General features: G+C 45.8%; 1 long non-coding RNA gene across 1 annotated transcript; it reads left to right on the top strand.

The window, feature by feature from the left end:
- The first annotated feature begins 573 nt into the window (after nt 1-573).
- On the top strand, nt 574-7,262 carry LOC118980716 (uncharacterized). The gene is made up of 3 exons (XR_005065198.1): nt 574-701; nt 1,065-1,205; nt 7,166-7,262. It is a non-coding gene; the product is annotated as an uncharacterized LOC118980716 (long non-coding RNA).
- The last annotated feature ends 2,448 nt before the right edge of the window (nt 7,263-9,710 follow it).

Consider the following 9,710-nt stretch of genomic DNA (forward strand, 5'->3'; position numbering starts at 1 on the left):
TTTCTTGTACTCTCCCTCCCAGGTTCTGCTCTCTTAATCGGGCGCATATGGCAACGTCTTGTGTTATTTCTAAAGATGGCGCATGAGGAGAACGACATGCTGGCGATGTGTCATGGTGAGGATCAGGAGGATCCAAGGAAGGCTTTGTTAGAATCAGGGAGGGAGGAGGGAAGGTCACAAAGAATCTGGGTGCCTCTGCCTGTGGGTCCCAGAAGGCTAGGGAAAGGGCAGAGGATGGCTGAGAGCAGGCCTGGTGTGAGGAGATGCTTTTCTCCACATGACCTTTCCTGGCCTGTTGGGGCCGGGGCAAGCTTCTTAGAGATTCTGTTGGTGTGGACAGCTACTCTTTCACTCTCCCTGTCCATGCTGGGTGCACTAAGTATGGTCTGAAAGAAAGGTCGTTGGAGAAGTGGATGTTTTGCTCTTTCTCAGCACAGCACCCTGGAAGTCCTTTTAGGGCTGAGAAGTAGAGGACGGTACTTACAGGTATATATGCTCCCCCTTGTGGGAAGGGAGAGGTGATAAGGCTCTAACTCCCTGCTCCCCTTACAGCACTCAATGGATTGCTCTCCTGTGCCCGGGAACATCTGTGCACTGGGAATAAGAAAGTGTTGGCCATCTTCGACAATGAGTTGGCCTTCAGGGCCGAATGCACTTTCCTGGTTATCTGGAACCGATGGTCTTTGAAGAAGAAGGACAAGGTGGGAGCGGGAGATGGCAGGGGTTGGGCAGATGGGCTGAAGGAGGAAGCCTTGAGCCAAAGGCAGAGCATTACAGTGTTTGTCCACTTGCTGGTGGAAGGCTGACTCGCCAGGCTCTTCCAGGAGAGCAGGGTGGTTCTCCCCAGGCTACTTTACCATTCTCCAGGAAAGGGTAGGCTCAAAATATACTTCACTGTCCATTCACTTCTCTGTTAAATGTGCAGTTTACATGTCCTGATCACTTACTGGCCAGGCCCTGTGTAGGCCCTGGTGATAAAAAAGTGAATAAGGCAAAACCCCTGAGAGCTTGTCCTGCCTTCATCCCTTTTCTGAGGCAAGTTTGTTGTGTCTCCTTGAGCACAGGTGACGGAGCAAGTTCTGGTGATATTTGGCCAGGCGTTCTATCTCATGTCACCACCCACACTCAGGAACCAAGTGAACCGCTTAATCCGGTGGTTAAAGACTTTGATGTCCACAAAAGTGACGCCTTTCTACATTTCCCAGGTGATTGGGGAGGGGAAAGAAGGAAGTTGAACTAGCTCATGCATTTCCTGTTTATGGAGTAGTTAATCCTGGAGTTGGCAAAGCATGGCCCACAGGCCAAATCCAGCCTGAAGCTTGGTTTTCAACTAAGGTTTTACTGGCACTCAGCTCATTCTTTGAAAGTCTCTGACTTCCCTGTCACTGACTTCTGGACTCAGATTTCAAGGGCTCAAGACAAACCCACCTGGATAATCTCCCTATCTTTAAGTCACTCTGTGTGAGATTTTACATGGACAATAATCCCTTCCCATCAACACTTAGTTAGTGCTTGATTGAAAGCCCAGGAAAAAGTAGGTGCACACCATGGGCCTGGAATTTGGAGGGCCATATCAAACTTCTGCCTGTGATGGAAATGCTATACAAACATTAGATATTTTTATGCATGGAGGATCAAGAACTAGAACCCAAATTTTCTGATGGTTGTTTTGGCCCTTCTTCCAGTTGAGTGACATTTCTCAAACCAAGTTCCCCAACCCCTAATGGGTTTTCCACAGAAAGACAGTGTGTTATGTAGTACAATGGATGGAAAATGCATCGTTTACAATTAAAGAAATTTCTTAACTCTGGGACTAATCAGAGCCTGCAGCATGTGGTTTAGTCTAGTCTTCCAAGAAACATATACCAACAAAGGAATTTAGGTATAAGAGGCTTATTGGAGGGACACCAGTCAGTAAAATGAGGGAAGGAGCCAGAGGAGGCTGGGGGAGTCATCAGAGTTAGTAGCAGGTCAGACCCTTGATAAGGAGAAGGGGAAGGAAGGAAGAATGGTGAGCAGGGAAGAAGAGAGCCAAGTCTTAGATTATAGTGCAGTTCTAAGAAAGTGTCAGCAATGCCAACAGGGAGTCACTGGGCCAGTGGCACCCATCAGAAGAGTCCCACATCTCTCCTGAGCAGGCCTGCCTCAGTGCGCCTGCCACACTCAGTCATCAGCTGGGAGAAACCTGTGGTAATGTCGCTTCAGATTTTTTTTCAATTTACTTTAAAATTTGTTTACTGTTATTCTATTTGAGTTGTCCCATTCCCACCACCCCCCCCCCCTTGCTTTCTTCCACCTATAGCCTCAGTTTTGACGCAGTGATGGATTTTACAGTACAGAGGCTGGAGATGTTGGTCAGTTATGTCCTCAAGAGTAGGCCTCTAAGGGGCACATTGTTCATGGTTGCTCAGCAAGTTTGATATGTATTTGTAAATTTCCAAGAGGGGAATTTTTCACTTAGTGCAGCACCCAGTAGCATCGTTTCCAGGAACCACAGTTTGTGGTCTGCCATTGCTCTACCACCACACATGCACTGTCCTTGGTATGTGAAGACTTGACCTTTCTCACATATGTGCTCTGAGTGTTCTTTGGTAGTAGACCAGCCAGTGTCTTCTTTAGTTGCTCTCCTGTCACATATCTACATGTCACCTAGGGGTAAGGTCTATGAATCTGGACCAGAGGTTTGCTCTGTGTCATCAATTAGCCAGTTGGAGGATGAAATTTGTAACCTAACTGCTAGTCTGCAGATTGGTCCAGTAGAGATTCTACTGTACATTTTGGAGGACAGTGGAAGTGTTTTGGCTACTTCTTCCTTCTCAGTGGCTCCAGGGGATAATGATTAAAAAGCGAGATATTTGTCAGTCTGTAGGTAGCACTAACTGGCTGTGCTTAGGGAAGCTGGCCCAAACTTAGGAGTTCACCAGGCAAACCAAAGTGGAAGAAACGTTAAATATTCAGAATCCAGTGGAGGGGATTCTGTTCTGGCACAGGCGGAGTAACTGAGGCTAGAGTTACTCCCTTCTCCGAAACAACTAAAACACCAGGCAAACTATATGATGCAATGTCTCTCAAGACAGTGAACATCAAGTAACAAAGAACAGTGATCCCTGAGAGACAGAGACATTGTTAAGCTCTATAACTGCCTAGGCTTACTTTCTTAATAGAGTTTCCAGGCAGTGGCAGAGGGGAAGAAAACTCAGGCTGATGGATTTTCTGAGTTGAGGAGATCGCAGTGCCAGTCCAGGGAGACCAGAGTAGCTAGAGTGTGCTGGGTGGAATACTAAACACTGCATGTGTGTGGGGAAATGGTCCCAAGTAAGGAAAAGGACCAAGACTCTAAAGAACAGCAGACAGAATGCATACTGGGCCGAGAGTAATACCTGTTCCTACAAACCAGCTTTAAAACCTCATGATTTAGAGGGCACTAGGGTAGAGGACTTGGAGGGGTAGGAATCGAAATTCACAGCAGGCTGAATGCTCTTCCAGTCCTGCCTAACAAATCATAAAAGCAAGACCTAAAAGGATCAAGTTATTTCCAAGTAACTTTACCTCTGTTCCAGAAAACAACGAGAATATTTATAGGAATTCAAAACTGAATAAGGTGCCTTACAATGAGTGGCAGTAAATTAAAAAATCACCAGACATACAAAGAAGCAGGAAAATATGACCTGTCATTAGGAGAAAATTCAATGAAAAGTGACCCGGAACTCACACAGATGTCATAGGAGCAGATAAGGACAATAAAACAAAAGCAGATAATATAACAGATCCTATTGGCTTAAAAGTAGTGGAAAGATTAAGTAAATAAGTAGAAACTGGTAAAAATATTTTTAAAAACATCCACATTGAACTTCTAGACATAAAAACTAGAATATGTGTGATAAAAAACACTGGATGCCTGGGGTGGTGTGGCCAGTGGATTGACTGCTTGCCTTGGAAGCAAAAACACACTGGATGTGATTAGTGAGAGATCAGACATTGCAAAACAAAAACACTGGTTAATTTGGAGACATAGCAATAGAAACTACATAAGCTGAATGAGAAAAAAGGATGAAAAATAAATGAAGAAGAAAGCCTCAGTGAGGCATGGGACAACTTCAGGTATCTATTCAAAATTTTTGCCAATTTTCAAAAATTTGCAATTGAATTTTGAGAGTTCTTTATATATTCTGGATACATATATATATATAAAATATTTTAAAATATTTTCTTCCAGTCTAATACTTGCCTTTCCTTGCTCTTAACAGCTTTCAAAGAACAGAAATTATTCATTTATGCCCTGGCTGGTGTAGCTCAGTGGATTGAGCGCGGGCCTGTGAACCACACGATCGCAGTTCAATTCCCCGTCAGGGCACATGCCTGGGTTGCAGGCCAGTTCCCAGCAGGGGCCAGTTCCCAGCCAGGGATGCACAGGAGGCAACCATACATTGAAAAAAAAAAAGAAATTATTCATTTACCAGGAGTGGTGGGGGATCCTGGGTGAAGGGGTGGAAGAATTGAGAAAAAAGATAAAAATAGAGAACAAACTCATGGACATGGACAATGCTGTGGTGATTGCCATGGGGTGGGGAGAGATGGGAACTTTAAGTTCCCTCATAAAAGGGAGAGAGAGAAAATGTATTTGAAGAAATCATGGTTGAAAAATTACCAAGTCTGAAGAAAAGTATAAAGCCACTCATCCAAGACACTAAATGAACCCCAAACACAAGTTGTATTAAAAATATGACACCAACTCCCATCCTGATTGCATTTCTTAAAGCCAGTGCAAAAGAAACAATCTGAAGTGCAGCAAGTGAAAAAATTATGTTTCATATGGAGGAATCAAGGTAAGAGCAGATTTCTCAATTAAAACAATGCAAGTGAGAAGATAGTGGAATAACACCTTTGAAATACTCAAAGGAGAACACTATTGGCCGTCAAAGAGAATGAAATCTTGCCGTCTGCAACTACATGGGTGGACCTAGAGGGTATTGTGCTGTGTGAAGTAAGTCATTCAGAGAAAGACAAATGTTACAGGTGTGGAATCCAGAAAACGAATAAAGGAACAAGCAGAGGTGAAACAGACTCATAGACACAGAGGACATTTTGATATTGCCAGATGGGATGGGTGAAAAGGTGAAGGGAGTAAGAAGTAGACATTGGTAGTTCTAGAAAAGTCATGGGGGATGGAAAGTCCAGCCTATGGAATATAGTCAGTAATATTCTAATAACTATGTGTGTTGTCAGATGGGTACTAGATTTATCAGGGTGATCATTTTGTAAGTTACTCAAATGTCTAATCACCAGGTTGTACACCTGAAACTAACACACTATTGTATGTGAATGTAATGGGGCACAGAGCATGTCCCCTGATAAAAGGGAACACCCTCACAATCTTGCCTTCAGGCAGGATTCAGGGGCAGGAAAGAGCAGAAGGTACAGTGTTGAAGACGCATTACATAACACAGGCAAATTAATGGGCGTGCCTTCTTGAGGGAATAAGGCTGCTGCCCAGGGCAAATTGTGCCCATGACTATGAGAATGTGCAGTGACTCATGACATAACCAAGGGGGTGGTGCTCTCCCAGGATGCCTGTGGATCACTGGGACTCTTGCCCTGACTAAAGATGGCAGCCAAAACAGGGTCAAACACACAGTCGAGGTATGTGCCCCGACTGAGGATTGAACCTGCAGCCTTTTGTTGTACAGGACTGTGCTCCAATCAACTGAGACACCTGTCCCGGGCCCTATGTGTACTTTACATCCTCATAACTGTTTTGTGACTACCAATTTGTATTCCTTAATCCTTTCACCTTTTTCATCCCCCCAACCACCCCTGCCTCTGGCAACTGTCAGTCTGATCTATTTGTCTACAAGTCTGTCTCTACTTTCTTTATTCACTTACTTTCCTCTTTAGATTTCACACATAAAGTAAGTAAAATCATAGGTATTAGTCTTTCTCTGATTGACTTATTTCACTGAGCATAGTACCTGCGATGTCCATCCAATCTGTCAAATGATAAGGCTTCAGTTTTTTTTTAAATTTTATTTATTTATTTATCTTTAGAGGGGAAGGAGAGAGGGAGAGAGACATCAATGTATGGTTGCCTTTCATGCGTCCCCTGCTGGGAGTTGGCCTGCAGGGAACTGGCCTGCAACTCAGGCATGTGCCCTGACTGGGAATTGAACCGCGATCCTCTGGTTCGCAGGCCTGTGCTCAATCCACTGAGCTACACCAGCCAGGGCAAGGCTTCAGTTTTTTATGACCTAGTAACCTCCCATTGTATATGTGTCTCACATCTTCTTTGTCCACTTGTCTATTGGTGGGCACTTGGGTTGATTCCATAGCTTGGCTATTGTAAATAATGCTGCCATGAACCTAAGGGTGCATATATTCTTCCAAATCAGTGTTTTGGGTTTCTTCCGATGTGTACCCAGAAGTGGCATCACTGGGTCAAAGACAGTTTCGTTTTTAATTTTTTGAGGACCTTCTATACTGTTTTCCATAGTGGTTGCACCAATCTGCATTCCAACGTTAAATGTCTAAAGGTTCCCTTTTCTCCACATCCTCGCCAACACTTGTGTGTTGATTTATTGATGATATCTATTGTGACAGGTTGGTTTTGTAATTTTAATTTGTATTTCTCTGATGATTAGTGACATTGAGCATATTTTCATATGTCTATTGGCCATCTGTATGTTCTCTTTGGAGAAGTGTCTATTCAGGACTTCTGCCCACTTTAAAAATTGGATTGTTTATTTGTTTTTGGTGTTGAGTTGCATGAGTTCTTTGTAAATTTTGAATGTTNTTTAGGTGTTTAAACTTGACCCTCCAAATATTGAAAGTCAGACCCTAGACCCACTTCTTCCTTTGGCCATGGCTACTTTATCCTATTTCTTGGAAGTTGGCCAACACCTGCAATGTTGACCTGCCCTAGAAGTTTCTATGCAGTAATGAGGTTCTCTGAAAGTAAGTTTCGCTCCCTGGTGAGCGGGAAGAGCAGGTCATGGCGCTATTTGGCTTCGGAAAAAGTAGCTCCTGGGCCTTTCTTGAAAAAGTGCAAAAGGGAAGTGTGAAACTGTGATTGGTTGGGCCATCCTCTACAAGACGATGTGGAGACAGAGGCTTTCCCTTGAGGCTGTGGCAAGGGCTGGCTGACTGGTGCCCACTCTGTCTTTATACACAGTGCATTTGGCATTTCTTGCATGTTCTGGCTCTCAGCGGCTACGGAGGCAGGAACTTGGAACCCCAGGTGGAAAACCTCACAGACATGCTGTTTGACCTGGTGAGTGCTGGGGGTCTGGACATATCCTGGCCTTGCTCTTCCTCTCTCTTGTGGAGGTGATGGTTACCCGAGCCCAGGCCACAACCTCCACACAACCCCGGGGTGTTTCTCATGGTGACCTTAACTGCACACATCTAGGCTTCCCTGGAACATGTAAAGGCCTGGATTCTGGTCACAGAGTGGATATTCCCTATGAGGTAAATTGGACACATTCTGTATGTTTCTCAGGGTGGAGGCCTCTGTTGCACCCCTGAACTGGTGAAGAGCAGACTGTTCACACCCCTCCGTTATGCCTGTGGGAAATGGCAGGCCTTCTCTAGAGAAGAAAGAGGGAAATTGGACATTTTGTAAAAAGGTGTTGCCTCCCATATATTCAATTTGTTGGCCACTGTCTTCCTTCCTTTGGAGCTGTGTAGGTGGTTCCTGGATTCTATTTTCACGTTCTCCTTATGGCCAAGGGCCACCCTTTCATGGCTGTACGCCTCAGGTTCTCCATCCATATCCAGGGCCCCTGGCATTTTAGTGTTCCCGGGTCTAATGGCCTTCATCTCTCCACAGATGCAAAAAAAAGTGAAGTCATCAGACCCTAAAGTTCATGTTAATTTAGAGAACCAGAGATTCAGCCTGTGGGCCTTCTTAGCCCTGAGTAAGTCAACCTTTTCTTAGCCCCAGTGTGTGTGTGTGTGGGGGGGGCAGAGGGTTGGGGGGAGGTACTCAGGACTTGTCTCTCCCAGAACTGGAGTGGGGGCCTCAACCCCCACCTGGGGCTTCCATCCTGCAGACAAGAGGCAAAGTAATCCTTGTAAACTTTGTCCCAAATTCACCGAATCTCAAAGGGCATAGACGTTGTCCCACCCCTGCCCCTTTTGTCCCCACTCCCTTCACCTGGGGTTGGCTTCCCTCTCTCCTTTGCTGATCCCCAGCTCAGAAAGGTGCTAATGGTGTTTACAGCACTGATGGTCATGGAGGGGGTTCTGACCTGTGGGAGGCACCCATGGCAGGGCAGGGGAGGGACAGGCCTTGCTCAGGCACAGCATCTGCTGCCAGGTGCAGCACATGGTAAATGCTGGGCAACCACTGGCTCGCTTTCTTTCTCCTTCTTTTCTCTAACCTAAGGGACCCTAACTTATCCAGTCCATAGCATCAGTGGTTGCTGTGAGCATGATTTAGTTCTGCTTACCACCTGCCACTTGAACATTACTCTGACCACCTTGTATTCATGCCCTTTGATAGCCAAGCTGTATTGGGAAAAGCTGGTATCATTGTTAATGAAGACCATGGAGTCCTTTGATCCAGTCAGGACTCCATTAGCCCTTCAAGTTTTCACATATGTGTTCCTGGGAGGTGAGTAGGGAATGAGCTTGTTCCTTGGGGTCTTTTTTCATGAGATCCCATTTCTCTGGGAGACAGTCCCATAGAGTAGTTAAAAGCACAGTTATAAACTCAGTGGGTTCAAATTCTGGCTTTGACTCTCAGCTATGCAAACTCAGGCAGATTGCATTTAGTCTGTACCTGTATGTCCTCATTTGGAAAATGGAGGTAACATTCATACCTACCTTTAGGCATTTTCAGTGAGAATTAAATGAGAAAGAGCACGTGAGGTGCTTTGAGTCCAGTGCCCACTGTGCAGTCTGTTCTATAGTGGTTCTGTGTGTGATCATCTGAGAGTGCAGGCTTCAGCTCCTATGGCGTGTTCACACCTCCGCTGTGTGCCCAGCACAGTGGAGGGACAGGGAATACGCACACGTGTCAGGCATGGTCCCTGCTCTCAAGGAGCTCACTGTTAAGTGGAGCAGATGAGGCTGTTCACACAGCAAAATAATGCAAGGTAATGTGTGATGAGTTACTTAAATGTGAGTGTGGCCATGGGCAAAAGGGATGAAGACAAGGTGTCCGTCAGGGGAGGCGGGGAGGCTCTGTGCAGGAGCTGCACGGAGGGCAGGAAGGAGATTGTGAGTTAGAGGGAGCTCACGCAGAAGAGCAGTGCTTGCAGCTCTGAAGGTTGAGACAGCAGAGGGTGAGGAGAACAGCTCGGCTGGCAAGGTGGATTTGTGAGGGCAGTCTTGGCAGACTGGCAAGGGCTGAGGCTCCAGTGCCAGCTTGATGAAAATACTGCTTTAGGTCACTCTTCACCCTGGTTTGAGGCAGACAGGTGTAGGGATTACCTGTGGAGCTCGACCTGGCCTTTGAAGTTCAGGACTGCCCTTAAATTCCTCCCACCTGTCTGTCTTGTCCTGCCCCCCCCCCCCCCCCCGAAGCAGCAAGGAAGAGGGAGGACACTGACCCCCTGCTGCATATCTATCTTTTCTCTAGTGCCCCAGACAACAACACTGAGGCGTGAAGTGCTGAACTCGACCATTTTGGTAACTGAGAACTTCAAACCAGTGAGTAGAAAGGCAGGATGTTTGGGTTGGGAGGGCAATTGCTTGACGTCTGGTAACATGGA

The sequence above is a fragment of the Sturnira hondurensis genome, unplaced genomic scaffold, assembly GCF_014824575.4.
Source record: "Sturnira hondurensis isolate 20B ecotype Veracruz unplaced genomic scaffold, ASM1482457v3 Scaffold0023078, whole genome shotgun sequence".
Lineage (NCBI taxonomy): Eukaryota > Metazoa > Chordata > Mammalia > Chiroptera > Phyllostomidae > Sturnira > Sturnira hondurensis.